A 17,278-nucleotide genomic window follows, 5' to 3' on the forward strand; every position below is an offset into this window, starting at 1 on the left:
TAACTAAATGTGATTGCAAATGTTAAAATAGTGATTTATTTTAAGCTGAATATGACTTGTAGATCAATATTAGAGTGTAGTACAATAAAATGAACAGCGGGGGGCAGCAAACGACCACTTATTGGCTTAATATACCATTATTTTCATAATTTTCAGCTTTTTAACTGTTATAGAGGCAAATATTGTCTGAAATGTTTCATGCTTGTTTAGAGGCATAGTACACATGTTCTGACTTGTTTTTAAGAATATCTGAGCATTCATTGAATAGATATAGGCATTTGGGGACACTTGGCCAAGGCCACACCTTGAAATAATGTTATAGCCATTCAGATGCAATAGTTTAACTTTATTTTAAATAATTATTGCTCTAAAGAGTCCAGAGAATCGTACTACAGTGGTTTGGTTCCGATCGAGCAAAAAAATCTAGGACTAGATTGCAAAATGAGGTTATTAACATAATTGTGAATGTTTAAATAACGATTTGATTGACAGTATTGGTTCTTGAAGCAAAGTTGTTCAGTATGAGGAGATCTATGATAATTTATGCATATTATGTGGATGTTTTTAACCCCACCTGATTACAGAGATGGAAAATACCATTTGCAGCCAATACAGGCATTTCACCATAGGGAATACATGGTTTTCAAAGCGTTTTAACAGTTATAGCACCACCTATGGTCCGATCTCCATGAAACTTTGCAGGATTCTTCAGCATGTTATGATACATATACATAACATTTTTCGTGAAGTTTTGAGTTTTCCTTTAGGATTTATAGCCTTTTGAGTGTATTTTGCTAAGCTCCTCTTCTAAATGACCCTGTTATAGCCATCCAAATGCAAAAGTTCAACTTTTTTTCGATAATTATTGATCTAGAGAGTCCAGAGAATTGTTCTAGACTGGTTTGGTTCCCATCGGGCAAAAATCCAGGGACTAGTTCGCAAAAGTGGGTTTTAAACATAATCGCAGATATTTAATGAACGGTTTGATTGACAGCAATGCTTCTAGAGGCAAAGTTGTTCAACATGAGGAGACCTATCATATGATGTGTATATTTGGTTGATGTGTGCAACACCACGTGATTACAGAGCCATAAAACTCGTTAGCGCCAACTAGTGGCCGATTTCTTTCAAAATTCTTACAGACCTCTAGGGCCATGAGTCAAAGATGCCCACCAAGTTTCATTCCGATCGGCCTCCGTTAACCTTGTCTTAGAGGTGCTCAAACTTCATTAGCCGATAGCAGCCATGTTTTTTGAGATACGCCAATGTCCTCATAGACATATATGGTACCTTGGACCAAAACACTGCATACCAATTTTCAAGTCAATCGGACTAGCGGTCGGGTGGTTATAGCCATTTTCATGTTTTTTTCGTGTTATAGCGCCACCAAGTGGTCAATCGTCGCGATTGTTTTATCTTGACCAAAGACTTAGCCCATACATACGTGTACCAAGTTTGGTAAAGATATCTCATTTTGTTCTTGAGTTATAGCCATTTTAGTAAAATTGGCTCCTCCCACAACATTCGTTTTCCACCCCTTTGCGACCTTGAAGCGAAATTTATACTTTTTTTCGATAATTATTGATATTCAGACTCCAGAGAACATTTCTGCACTGGTTTGGTTCCGATCGGGCAAAAATCCAGGGACTAGTTCGCAAAAGTAGTTTTTTGACAAAATTCAAAATGGCGGAAAATCTATTATGACGGAAATGAAATCGGAGATATACGTTTTGTTCGTCAGGGACTCACCTTTCCAATGATATAAGACACTTGAGTCTACGACATACGGTTTAGGAGTTATGAGCTGTTTTGCGCAATTGATTGCTATAGCGCCACCTATAGGCCAATCTGGCTCATAATTTGATAACCTCTCCTCGATTTTTGTACTACCATCTGACAAAGTTTCAAAGCTCCAGCACTTACGGTTTGGGCTGCACGATGCGTTTTATGGCAGAATAATAATAATAATAATAATAATAATAATAATAAAAATCAGTACAAATACAATAGGTGTTCAGCACTTCGTGCTTGAACCCCTAAAAACCCTTACAATTACAATAGGGTTTCAGCACTTCGTGCTTGAACCCCTAATAATTAAAGCTGCAAGCAGCATTTAGCGGGGTTCAAGCCTTTAAGGCCTTTAAGCACACAAGCATCAAAAGACGTTAAGTTTTATTTAGCAAGATTTTAAACACTGAAATAATAGATGGAAAAGTCAATTTACAGGCAATTTACCATAGGAAACATGGTTTTAAAAGGTTTTTAACAGTTATAGCGCCACCTATGGTCCGATCTCTATAAAACGTTTAATGCTTGTTAAGGATCTAATGTCACATATGCCCACCAATTTTCGTGAAGTTTTGAGCTTTCCCTTAGAATTTATAGGCTTTTGAGTGTATTTTGCCACGCCTCTTTTCTAAATGACCCTGTTATAGCCATCCAGATGCAAAAGTTCAACTTTTTTGATAATTATTGATCTAGAGAGTGCAGAGAATTGTCCTAGACTTGTTTGGCTCCGATCGGGCAAAAAAAACGGGACTAGTTTGCAAAAGTAGGGTTTTAACATAATTACGAATATTTAATGAACGATTTGATTGACAGCAATGTTTCTAGAGGCACAGTTGTACAGTATGAGGAGATCTATCAAATTATATCAATATTGTGGGAATATGTGAAACATCACGTGATTACAGAGCCGTAAAATTCGTTGGAGCCTACTAGTGGCCAATTTCTTAAAAAATTATTACAGACCTCTAGGACCATGAGTCAAACATGCTCACCAAGTTTTGTTCCGATCGGCCTCCTTTAACCTTGTCTTATAGGTGCTCAAATTTCATTGGCCAATGGCGGCCATGTTTGGACCTTGGACCAAGACACTGCATACCAATTTTCAAGTCAATTGGACTAGCAGGTGGGTGGTTATAGCCCTTTTCATGTTTTTTTAATGTTATAGCGCCACCAAGTTTTCAGTCCTCACAATTAATTTTACTGTGACCAAAGACTCAGCCCATACACATGTGTACCAAGTTTGGTGAAGATATCTCATTTCGTTCCTGAGTTATAGCCCTTTTAGTAAAATAGTCTCTAAAACAGGCTTCAAACCAGTTGTTCCATTATGCATGGTTACACACACACACACAAAATGTTTTTGAGATATGTAATTGTGAAAATATCTTTTAATGGTCTATGAGCATGTCAAATTTTTTTGTGAAATACATCACGTTCTAGTATTATTTACTATGAATAACCATGTTTCTAGCATGATTTACCATAGTCTACCGTGATTTACCCTGTTCTAGCAAAATTTACAATGATATACCATGTTCTAGTATTATTTACCATGATTTACCATGTTTCTAATGTGATTTATCATGATTTACCACATTGCTAGTAATTATGTGAAGTGTCAACTCTGACAAAATATGATTGTGTTATAATAGTAATTGCTTTAGTGCAAAATACTGTGGAAAATCAAACTTTAAAAGGAAAGTGAGTCAATAAGTGGTCTTCTGCTGCCCTCTGCTGGACATTCTACTTATTAATACAGTCTTTTCACAGTTGCTTCACTTAAATATCATATTGGTCTTCCATGTTAATTCCATTATACATGCTTATACACACACACACACACACACACACACACACACACACACACACACACACACACACACACACACAGACACACACAGACACACTTTTTCACACACTATGGTCTATAATCATTTCACATAGCTCTTTGTAACTATTAATCAGATTATTAAAAATGTATTCAAAAAAATAGGACTACACACACACACAAACACATTTTGTTGTAGATACAGACATTTTAACTATATGATGTTGCAGTAAACAAAATGTTTCCTGCAAGTCTCCTTCAAGATTCTCATTTCTCAATGTGACAGTTGTCAATAGTAATACTTAATAGATTAATTTTAACTAAATGTGATTGTAAATGTTAAAATAGTGAATTTTTAAAGTCTGAATATGACTTAGAGATCAATATTAGAGTGTAGTACAATAAAATGAACAGCGGGGGGCAGCAAACGACCACTTATTGGCTTAATATACCATTATTTTCATAATTTTCAGCTTTTTAACTGTTATAGAGGCAAATATTGTCCTATCTGTCTGAAATTTGTCATGCTTGTTTAGAGGCATAGTACACATGTTCTGACTTGTTTTTAAGAATATCTGAGCATTCATTGAATAGATATAGGCATTTGGAGACACTTGGTCAAGGCCACATCTTGAAATAAACCTGTTATAGCCATTCAGATGTAAAAGTTTAACTTTTTTTAAATAATTATTGCTCTAAAGAGTCCAGAGAATCATACTGCAGTGGTTTGGTTCCAATCGGGCAAAAAAACTAGGACTAGATTGCAAAATGAGGTTATTAACATAATTGTGAATGTTTAAATAACGATTTGATTGACAGTATTGGTTCTTGAAGCAAAGTTGTTCAGTATGAGGAGATCTATCATAATGTATGCATATTATGTATTACAGAGATGGAAAATACCATTTACAGCCAATACAGGCATTTCACCATAGGGAATACATGGTTTTCAAAGCTTTTTAAAAGTTATAGCGCCACCTATGGTCCGATCTCCATGAAACTTTGCATGCTTTTTCAGCATGTTATGTTACATAGACATAAAAATTGTTGTGAAGTTTTGAGTTTTCCTTTAGGATTTATAGGCTTTTGAGTGTATTTTGCTAAGCCCCTCTTCTAAATGACCCTGTTATATCCATCCAAATGCAAAAGTTCAACTTTTTTTCGATAATTATTGATCTACAGAGTACAGAGAATTGTTCTAGACTGGTTTGGTTCCCATCGGGCAAAAATCCAGGGACTAGTTCGCAAAAGTAGGTTTTAAACATAATCGCGGATATTTAATGAACGGTTTGATCGACAGCAATGCTTCTAGAGGCAAAGTTGTTCAGCATGAGGAGACCTATCATATGATGTGTATATTTGGTTGATGTGTGCTACACCACGTGATTACAGAGCCATAAAACTCGTTAGCGCCAACTAGTGGCCGATTTCTTTCAAAATTCTTACAGACCTCTAGGGCCATGAGTCAAAGATGCCCACCAAGTTTCATTCCGATCGGCCTCCGTTAACCTTGTCTTAGAGGTGCTCAAACTTCATTAGCCGATAGCAGCCATGTTTTTTGAGATACGCCAATGTCCTCATAGACATATATGGCACCTTCGATCAAGACACTGCATACCAATTTTCAAGTCAATCGGACTAGCGGTCGGGTGGTTATAGCCATTTTCATGTTTTTTTGGTGTTATAGCGCCACCAAGTGGTCAATCGTCGCGATTGTTTTATCGCGACCAAAGACTTAGCCCATACACATGTGTACCAAGTTTGGTAAAGATATCTCATTTTGTTCTTGAGTTATAGCCATTTTAGTAAAATAGGCTCCTCCCACAACATTCGTTTTCCGCCCCTTTGCGACCTTGAAGCGAAATTTATACTTTTTTTCGATAATTATTGATATTCAGACTCCAGAGAACATTTCTGCACTGGTTTGGTTCCGATCGGGCTAAAATCCAGGGACTAGTTCGCAAAAGTAGTTTTTCAACAAAATTCAAAATAGCGGAAAAATTTGCATACCGCAAATGAAATCGGAGATATACATTATTTACGTCACGTATTCAGCTTTCCAATGATATAAGACACTTGAGTCTATAACATACGGGTTAGGAGTTATGAGCAGTTTCGCGCAATTGATTGCTATAGCGCCACCTATTGGCCAATTTGGCTCATAATTTGATAACCTCTCCTCGATTTTTGGGCTACCATCTGACAAAGTTTCAACGCTCCAGCTCTTACGGTTTGGGCTGCACGATGCGTTTTAGCGGAGAATAATAATAATAAAAACCCTTACAATTACAATAGGGTTTCAGCACTTCGTGCTTGAACCCCTAACAAGCAGCATTTAGCGGGGTTCAAGCCTTTAAGGCCTTTAAGCACACAAACATCAAAAGACATTAATTTTTATTTAGCAAGATTTTAAACACTGAAATAATAGATGGAAAATACCATTTACAGTCAATACAGGCAATTTACAATAGGAAATACGTGGTTTTAAAAGGCTTTTAACAGTTATAGCGTCACCTATGGTCCGATTTCCATAAAACTTTGCATGCTTGTTAAAGATGTTATCTTACATATGCAAAAACAATTTTCGTGAAGTTTTGAGTTTTCCCTTAGAATTTATAGGCTTTTGAGTGTATGTTGCCACACCTCTTTTCTAAATGACCCTGTAATAGCCATTCAAATGCAAAAGTTCAACTTTTTTTCAATAATTATTGATCTAGAGAGTCCAGAGAATTATCCTAGACTAGTTTGGTTCCAATCGGGCAAAAAACCAGGGACTAGTTCGCAAAAGTAGGTTTTGAACATACTCAGGAATATTTAATGAACATATTAATTGACAGCAACAGTTCTAGAGAAAAAGTTGTTTGGTATGAGGAGATCTATCAAATGATATGCATATTTCGTGGATGTGTGCAACACCACGTGATTACAGAGCCGTAAAACTCGTTAGCGCCAACTAGTGGCCGATTTCTTTCAAAATTCTTACAGACCTCTAGGGCCATGAGACTTGTCTAATAGGTGCTCAAATTTAATTGGCTGTGGCAGCCATGTTTTTTAAGATACGCCAATGTCCTCATAGACATACTTGGTACCTTGGACCAAGACACTGCATACCAATTTTCAAGTCAATCGGACCAGCGGTCAGGTGGTTAAAGCCATTTTGATGTTTTTTCACGTTATTGTGCCACCAAGTGTTAAATCGTCGCGATTTTTTTATCGTGACCAAAGACTCAGCCTATACACATGTGTACCAAGTTTGGTGAAGATATCTCATTTTGTTCCTGAGTTATAGCCCTTTTAGTAAATAGGCTCCCCCCTGAACGATTATTTTTACGCTCCTTAACAACCGTGAATATAAATTTCGACTTTTTTTGATAATTATTGATAATCTGACTCCAGAGAACATTTTGACACTGGTTTGGTTCCGATCCGGCAAAAAACCTAGGACTAGTTTGCAAAAGTAGTTGTTTGACAAAATGCAAAATGGCGGAAAATCTATCATGGCGGAAATGAAATCGGAGATATACGTTTTATTCGTCATGGACTCACCTTTCCAATGATATAAGACACTTGAGTCTACGACATACGGTTTAGGAGTTATGAGCCATTTCGCCCTTTTGATTGCTGTAGCGCCACCTATTGGCCAATCAAGTTCATACTCTGACAACATTAGCCTCGATTTTTGTACTACCATCTGATAAAGTTTCAAGTCTCTAGCATTTACGCTTTGGTCTGCACGATCACAGTTTAAATATGATTGAACAATATTAGTTTAGAGGATAAGCCAATGAGTGGTCTTCTGCTGCCATCTGGTGGCAATTTTAGGTAATACGCCATAATATATTTGAAATAAATTAATTTGACAAAATGTAATTGTAAATATTGTAATAGTGACTTTATAATGTCTAAATAGGAATTATAGAACATGATAAGTAAATAGAATGACAAAATGACCATTTAAGCCCAGCAGGTGGCAGCAGAGAACCACTCATTGGCTCATTTTCATTTTAAATGTCTGTTTTTCATTTAATTGGCACATTTTCCAAGTTAATGTCTTCAGACGTGCTTAACTCACATGCACATTTTGTTGGAGATATAGATATTTGAAATAAATGATGGGTAACAAATAGCTTATTCCAGGTTTTCCCCTTTAAAACATATTTTCAGGCATTATTTTAATTGTAATTTAATAATTATTGTAAAAACATTAATCAAATGAACAAATTAATTGATAAACATTGACAAAATGTCATTTGCAACATTTATTATAATGATTTTATAAAGTTTAAATATGCTTAGTAAGCAGAATGAACCAATGAGTGGTCTTCTGCTGCCATCTGGTGGCAATTTTAGGTAATACGTTTTTAACATAATTGTGAATAAATAAATAACAATTTGATTGACAGTATTGGTTCTTGAGGCAAAGTTGTTCAGTATGAAGAGATCTATCATAATTTCTGCACATTATGTGGATGTTTTTTACCCCACCTGATTACAGAGATAGAAAATACCATTTACAGCCAATACAGGCAATTCACCATAGGGAATACATGGTTTTCAAAGCTTTTTAACAGTTATAGCGCAACCTATGGTCCGATCTCCATAAAACTTTGCATGCTTCTTCAGCATGTTATGTCACATATACATAACAATTTTCGTGAAGTTTTGAGTTTTCCTTTAGGATTTATAAGCTGTATAGTGTATTTTGCTACGACCCTCTTCTAAATGACCCTGTTATAGCCATCCAAATGCAAAAGTTCAATTTTTTTTCAATAATTATTAATCTAGAGAGTCCAGAGAATTGTCCTAGACTGGTTTGGTTCCGATCAGGCAAAAATCCAGGGACTAGTTCGCAAAAGTAGGTTTTAAACATAATTGCAAATATTTAATGAACGCTTTGATTGACAGCAATGCTTCTAGAGGCAAAGTTATTCAGCATGAGGAGACCTATCATATGATATGTATATTTGGTTTATGTGTGCAACACCACGTGATTACAGGGCCATAAAACTCGTTAGCGCCAACTAGAGGCCGATTTCTTTCAAAATTCTTACAGACCTCTAGGGCCATGAGTCAAACATGCCCACCGAGTTTCATTCCGATCGGCCTCCGTTAACCTTGTCTTAGAGGTGCTCAAACTTCATTAGCCGATAGCGGCCATGTTTTTTGAGATACGCCAATGTCCTCATAGACATATATGGTACCTTGGACCAAGACACTGCATACCAATTTTCAAGTCAATTGGACTAGCGGTCGGGTGGTTATAGCCATTTTCATGTTTTTTTTGTGTTATAGCGCCACCAAGTGTTCAATCGTCGCGATTGTTTTATCGTGACCAAAGACTCAGCCCATACACATGTGTACCAAGTTTGGTAAAGATATCTCATTTTGTTCTTGAGTTATAGCCATTTTAGTAAAATAGGCTCCTCCCACAACATTCGTTTTCCGCACCTTAGCAACCGTGAATCGAAATTTCAACTTTTTTTCGATAATTATTGATATTCAGACTCCAGAGAACATTTCTGCACTGGTTTGGTTCCGATCGGGTTAAAATCCAGGGACTAGTTCGCAAAAGTAGTTTTTCAACAAAATTCAAAATGACGGAAAAATTTGCCTACCGGAAATGAAATCGGAGATATACATTATTTACGTCAGGTATTCAGCTTTCCAATGATATAAGACACTTGAGTCTATGACTTACGGTTTAGGAGTTATGAGCAGTTTCGCGCAATTGATTGCTATAGCGCCACCTATAGGCCAATTTGGCTCATAATTTGATAACCTCTCCTCGATTTTTGGGCTACCATCTGACAAAGTTTCAATGCTCCAGCCTTTACGGTTTGGGCTGCACGATGCGTTTTAGCGGAGAATAATAATAATAATTAAAGCTGCAAGCAGCATTTAGCGGGGTTCAAGCCTTTAAGGCCTTTAAGCACACAAGCATCAAAAGACATTAAGTTTTATTTAGCAAGATTTTAAACACTGAAATAATAGATGGAAAATACCATTTACAGTCAATACAGGCAATTTCCAATAGGAAATACGTGGTTTTAAAAGGTTTTAAACAGTTATAGCGCCACCCATGGTCTGATTTCCATAAAACTTTGCATGCTTGTTAAAGATGTGATCTCACATATGCATAACAATTTTCGTGAAGTTTTGAGTTTTCCCTTAGAATTTATAGGCTTTTGAGTGTATTTTGCCATGCCGCTTTTCTAAATTACCCTGTTATAGCCATTTAAATGCAAAAGTTAAACTTTTTACAGAGCCGTAAAACTCGTTGGCGCCAACTAGTGGCCGATTTCTTTCAAACTTCTTACAGACCTCTAGGGCCATGAGTTAAACATGCCCACAGAGTTTCGTTCCGATCGGCCTCCGTTAACCTTGTCTTATAGGTGCTCAAATTTAATTGGCTGTGGCGGCCATGTTTTTTGACATACGCCAATGTCCTCATAGACATACATGGTACCTTGGACCAAGACACTGCATACCAATTTTCAAGTCAATCGGACTAGCGGTCGGGTGGTTACAGCCAATTTCATGTTTTTTTCATGTTATAGCGCCACCAAGTGTTCAATCGTCGGGATTTTTTTTATCGTGACCAAAGACTCAGCCCATACACATGTGTACAAAGTTTGGTGAAGATATCTCATTTCGTTCTTGAGTTATAGCCCTTTTAGTAAAATAGGCTCTGAAACAGGCTTCAAACCAGTTGTTCCATTATGCATGCTTACACACACACACACACACACACACACACACACACACACACACACACACACACACACACACACACACACACACACACACACACACACACACACACACACACACACACACACACAGACACACACAGACACACTTTTTCACAAACTATGGTCTATAATCATTTCACATAGCTCTTTGTAACTATTAATCAGATTATTAAAAATGTATTCAGAAAAATAGGACTACACACACACACACACACACACACACACACACACACACACACACACACACACACACACATTTTGTTGTAGATACAGACATTTTAACTATATGATGTTGCAGTAAACAAAATGTTTCCTGCAAGTCTCCTTCAAGATTCACATTTCTCAATGTGACAATTGTCAATAATAATACTTAATAGATTAATTTTAACTAAATGTGATTGTAAATGTTAAAATAGTGATTTATTTAAAGTCTGAATATGACTTATACATCAATATTAGAGTGTAGTACAATAAAATGAACAGCGGGGGGCAGCAAACGACCACTTATTGGCTTAATATACCATTATTTTCATAATTTTCAGCTTTTTAACTGTTATAGAGGCAAATATTGTCCTATCTGTCTGAAATTTTTCATGCTTGTTTAGAGGCATAGTACACATGTTCTGACTTGTTTTTAAGAATATCTGAGCATTCATTGAATAGATATAGGCATTTTGGGACACTTGGTCAAGGCCAGACACACACACACACACACACACACACACTTTTTTAATGCTATGGTCTATAATCATTTAACATAGCTCTTTGTAACTATTAATCAGATTTTTAAAAATGTATTCAGAAACATAGGACTACACACACACATTTTGTTGTAGATACAGACATTTGAACTTTATGATGTTGCAGTAAACAAAATGTTTCCTGCAAGTCTCCTTCAAGATTCACATTTCTCAATGTGACAATTGTCAATAGTAATACTTAATAGATTAATTTTAACTAAATGTGATAGCAAATGTTAAAATAGTGATTTATTTAAAGCTGAAAATGACTTGTATATCAATATTAGAGTGTAGTACAATAAAATGAACAGCGGGGGGCAGCAAACGACCACTTATTGGCTTAATATACCATTATTTTGATATGAACTCTGTAATTTTCACCTTTTTAACTGTTATAGAGGCAAATATTGTCCGATCTGTCTGAAATTTTTCATGCTTGTTAAGAGGCATAGGATACATGTACTGACTTGTTTTTAAGTAGATCTGAACATTCATTGAATAGATATAGGCATTTGGAGACACTTGGTCAAGGCCACATCTTGAAATTACCCTGTTATAGCCATTCAGATGCAAAAGTTTAACTTTTTTTTATAATTATTGCTCTAAAGAGTCCAGAGAATTGTACTGCCCTGGGTTGGTTCTGATCAGGTTGAAAAATCTATGACTAGTTTGCAAAAGTAGGTTATTAACATAATTGTGAATGTTTAAATAACGATTTGATTGACAGTATTGGTTCTTGAGGCAAAGTTGTTCAGTATGAGGAGATCTATCATAATTTATGCATATTATGTGGATGTTTTTAACCCCACCTGATTACAGAGATGGAGAATACCATTTACAGCCAATACAGGCATTTCACCATAGGAATACATGGTTTTCAAAGCTTTTTAACAGTTATAGCGCCACCTATGGTCCGATCTCCATGAAACTTTGCATGCTTTTTCAGCATGTTATGTTACATATACGTAATAATTTTCGTGAAGTTTTGAGTTTTCCTTTAGGATTTATATGCTTTTGAGTGTATTTTGCTACGCCCCTCTTCTAAATGACCCTGTTATAGGCATTCAAATGCAAAAGTTAAACTTTTTTTTGATAATTATTGATCTAGAGAGTCCAGAGAATTGTCCTAGACTGGTTTGTTTCCGATCAGGCAAAAATCCAGAGACTAGTTCGCAAAAGTAGGTTTTAAACATAATCGCAAATATTTAATGAACGATTTGATTGACAGCAATGCTTTTAGAGGAAAAGTTGTTCAGTATGAGGAGCCCTATCATATGATGTGTATATTTGGTTGATGTGTGCAACACCACGTGATTACAGAGCCAAAAAACTCGTTAGCGCCAACTAGTGGCCGATTTCTTTCAAAATTCTTACAGACCTCTAAGTCCATGAGTCAAACATGCCCACCGAGTTTCATTCCGATCAGCCTCCGTTAACCTTGTCTTAGAGGTGCTCAAACTTCATTGGCCAATAGCAGCCATGTTTTTTGAGATACGCCAATGTCCTCATAGACATATATGGTACCTTGGACCAAGACACTGCATACCAATTTTCAAGTCAATCGGACTAGCGGTCGGGTCGTTATAGCCATTTTCATGTTTTTTTCGTGTTATAGCGCCACCAAGTGTTCAATCGTCGCGATTCTTTTTTCGTGACCCAAGACTCAGTCCATACACATGTGTACAAAGTTTGGTAAAGATATCTCATTTTGTTCTTGAGTTATAGCCATTTTAGTAAAATAGGCTCCTCCCACAACGTTCGTTTTCCGCCCCTTAGCGATCGTGAATAGAAATTTCAACTTTTTTTCGATAATTATTGATATTCAGACTCCAGAGAACATTTCTGCACTGGTTTGGTTCCGATCGGGCAAAAATCCAGGGACTAGTTTGCAAAAGTAGTTTTTTGACAAAATTCAAAATGGCGGAAAATCTATAATGGCGGAAATGAAATCGGAGATATACATTTTTTACGTCAGGTATTCAGCTTTCCAATGATATAAGACACTTGAGTCTACGACATACGGTTTAGGAGTTATGGGCAGTTTTGCGCAATTGATTGCTATAGCGCCACCTATAGGCCAATCTGGCTCATAATTTGATAACCTCTCCTCGATTTTTGTACTACCATCTGACAAAGTTTCAAAGCTCCAGCTTCTACGGTTTGGGCTGCACGATGCGTTTTAGCGGAGAATAATAATAATAATAATAATAATAATAAAAATCAATACAATTACAATAGGGTTTCAGCACTTCGTGCTTGAACCCCTAATTAAAGCTGCGAGCAGCATTTAGCGGGGTTCAAGCCTTTAAGGCCTTTAAGCACACAAGCATCAAAAGACATTACATTTTATTTAGCAAGATTTTAAACACTGAAATAATAGATGGAAAAGTCAATTTACAGGCAATTTACCATAGGAAACATGGTTTTAAAAGGTTTTTAACAGTTATAGCGCCACCTATGGTCCGATCTCTATAAAACGTTTAATGCTTGTTAAGGATCTAATGTTACATGTGCCCACCAATTTTCGTGAAGTTTTGAGCTTTCCCTTAGAATTTATAGGCTTTTGAGTGTTTTTTGCCACGCCTCTTTTCGAAATGACCCTGTTATAGCCATCCAAATGCAAAAGTTCAACTTTTTTTGATAATTATTGATCTAGAGAGTCCAGAGAATTGTCCTAGACTGGTTTGGTTCCGATCGGGCAAAAAAACAGGGACTTATTTGCAAAAGTAGGTTTTTTAACATAATCACAAATATTTAATGAACGATTTGATTGACAGCAATGTTTCTAGAGACAAAGTTGTTCAGTATGAGGAGATCTATCAAATTATATCAATATTGTGAGAATATGTGAAACATCACGTGATTACAGAGCCATAAAACTAATTGGCGCCTACTAGTGGCCAAATTCTTAAAAAATTATTACAGACCTCTAGGACCCTGAGTCAAACATGCTCGCCAACTTTTGTTCCGATCGGCCTCTGTTAACCTTGTCTAATAAGTGCTCACATTTCATTGGCCAATGGCGGCCATGTTTTTTGAGCTACGCCAATTTCCTTTATAGACATGCGTGGTACCTTGGACCAAGACACTGCATACCAACTTTCAAGTCAATCGGACTGGCAGTCGGGTGGTTATAGCCCTTTTCATGTTTTTTTATGTTATAGCGCCACCAAGTGTTCAATCCTCACAATTCTTTTTACCTTGACCAAAGACTCATCCCATACACAAGTGTACCAAGTTTGGTGAAGATATCTCATTTCGTTCCTGAGTTATAGCCCTTTTAGTAAAATAGGCTCTGAAACAGGCTTCAAACCAGTTGTTCCATTATGCATGGTTACACACACACACACACACACACACACACACACACAATATTTTTGAGATATGTTATTGTGAAAATATCTTTTAATGGTCTATGAGCATGTCACATTTTTTTGTGAAATGCACCACGTTCTAGTATTATTTACTATGATTAACCATGTATCTATAACCATAGATCAATATTAGAGTGTAGTACAATAAAATGAACAGCGGGGGGCAGCAAAAGACCACATATTGGTCATTATTTTCATATGAACTCTGTCATTTTCACCTTTTTAACTGTTATAGAGGCAAATATTGTCCTATCTGTCTGAAAATTGTCATGCTTGTTTGGAGGCATATTACACATGTTCTGACTTGTTTTTAAGAATATCTGAGCATTCATTGAATAGATATAGGCATTTGGGGACACTTGGTCAAGGCCAGACACACACACACTTTTTTAATGCTATGGTCTATAATCATTTCACATAGCTCTTTGTAACTATTAATCAGATTTTTAAAAATGTATTCAGAAACATAGGACTACACACACACATTTTGTTGTAGTTACAGACATTTGAACTTTATGATGTTGCAGTAAACAAAATGTTTCCTGCAAGTCTCCTTCAAGATTCACATTTCTCAATGTGACAATTGTCAATAGTAATACTTAATAGATTCATTTTAACTAAATGTGATAGCAAATGTTAAAATAGTGATTTATTTAAAGCTGAAAATGACTTGTATATCAATATTAGAGTGTAGTACAATAAAATGAACAGCGGGGGGCAGCAAACGACCACTTATTGGCTTAATATACCATGATTTTCATAATTTTCAGCTTTTTAACTGTTATAGAGGCAAATATGGTCCTATCTGTCTGAAAATTTTCATGCTTGTTTAGAGGCATAGTACACATGTTCTGACTTGTTTTTAAGAATATCTGAGCATTCATTGAATAGATATAGGCATTTGGGGACACTTGGTCAAGGCCACATCTTGAAATAACCCAGTTATAGCCATTCAGATGCAAAAGTTTAACTTTTTTAAAAAATAATTATTGCTCTAAAGAGTCCAGAGAATTGTACTGCCCTGGGTTGGTTCTGATCAGGTTGAAAAATCTATGTGCGCAACACCACGTGATTACAGAGCCAAAAAACTCGTTAGCGCCAACTAGTGGCCGATTTCTTTCAAAATTCTTACAGACCTCTAAGTCCATGAGTCAAACATGCCCACCGAGTTTCATTCCGATCAGCCTCCGTTAACCTTGTCTTAGAGGTGCTCAAACTTAATTGGCCAATAGCAGCCATGTTTTTTGAGATACGCCAATGTCCTCATAGACATATATGGTACCTTGGACCAAGACACTGCATACCAATTTTCAAGTCAATCGGACTAGCGGTCGGGTCGTTATAGCCATTTTCATGTTTTTTTTGTGTTATAGCGCCACCAAGAGTTCAATCGTCGCGATTCTTTTACCGTGACCCAAGACTCAGTCCATACACATTTGTACAAAGTTTGGTAAAGATATCTCATTTTGTTCTTGAGTTATAGCCATTTTAGTAAAATAGGCTCCTCCCACAACGTTCGTTTTCCGCCCCTTAGCGATCGTGAATAGAAATTTCAACTTTTTTTTGATAATTATTGATATTCATACTCCAGAGAACATTTCTGCACTGGTTTGGTTCCGATCGGGCAAAAATCCAGGGACTAGTTCGCAAAAGTAGTTTTTTGACAAAATTCAAAATGGCGGAAAATCTATAATGGCGGAAATGAAATCGGAGATATACATTTTTTACGTCAGGTATTCAGCTTTCCAATGATATAAGACACTTGAGTCTACGACATACGCTTTAGGAGTTATGAGCAGTTTTGCGCAATTGATTGCTATAGCGCCACCTATAGGCCAATCTGGCTCATAATTTGATAACCTCTCCTCGATTTTTGTACTACCATCTGACAAAGTTTCAAAGCTCCAGCTTCTACGGTTTGGGCTGCACGATGCGTTTTAGCGGAGAATAATAATAATAATAATAATAATAATAAAAATCAATACAATTACAATAGGGTTTCAGCACTTCGTGCTTGAACCCCTAATTAAAGCTGCAAGCAGCATTTAGCGGGGTTCAAGCCTTTAAGGCCTTTAAGCACACAAACATCAAAAGACATTAATTTTTATTTAGCAAGATTTTAAACACTGAAATAATAGATGGAAAATACCATTTACAGTCAATACAGGCAATTTACAATAGGAAATACGTGGTTTTAAAAGGCTTTTAACAGTTATAGCGTCACCTATGGTCCGATTTCCATAAAACTTTGCATGCTTGTTAAAGATGTTATCTTACATATGCAAAAACAATTTTCGTGAAGTTTTGAGTTTTCCCTTAGAATTTATAGGCTTTTGAGTGTATGTTGCCACACCTCTTTTCTAAATGACCCTGTAATAGCCATTCAAATGCAAAAGTTCAACTTTTTTTCAATAATTATTGATCTAGAGAGTCCAGAGAATTATCCTAGACTAGTTTGGTTCCAATCGGGCAAAAAACCAGGGACTAGTTCGCAAAAGTAGGTTTTGAACATACTCAGGAATATTTAATGAACATATTAATTGACAGCAACAGTTCTAGAGAAAAAGTTGTTTGGTATGAGGAGATCTATCAAATGATATGCATATTTCGTGGATGTGTGCAACACCACGTGATTACAGAGCCGTAAAACTCGTTAGCGCCAACTAGTGGCCGATTTCTTTCAAAATTCTTACAGACCTCTAGGGCCATGAGACTTGTCTAATAGGTGCTCAAATTTAATTGGCTGTGGCAGCCATGTTTTTTAAGATACGCCAATGTCCTCATAGACATACTTGG

Source organism: Gobio gobio, assembly GCF_949357685.1.
Source record: "Gobio gobio genome assembly, chromosome: 7".
In the NCBI taxonomy this organism is placed as follows: domain Eukaryota; kingdom Metazoa; phylum Chordata; class Actinopteri; order Cypriniformes; family Gobionidae; genus Gobio; species Gobio gobio.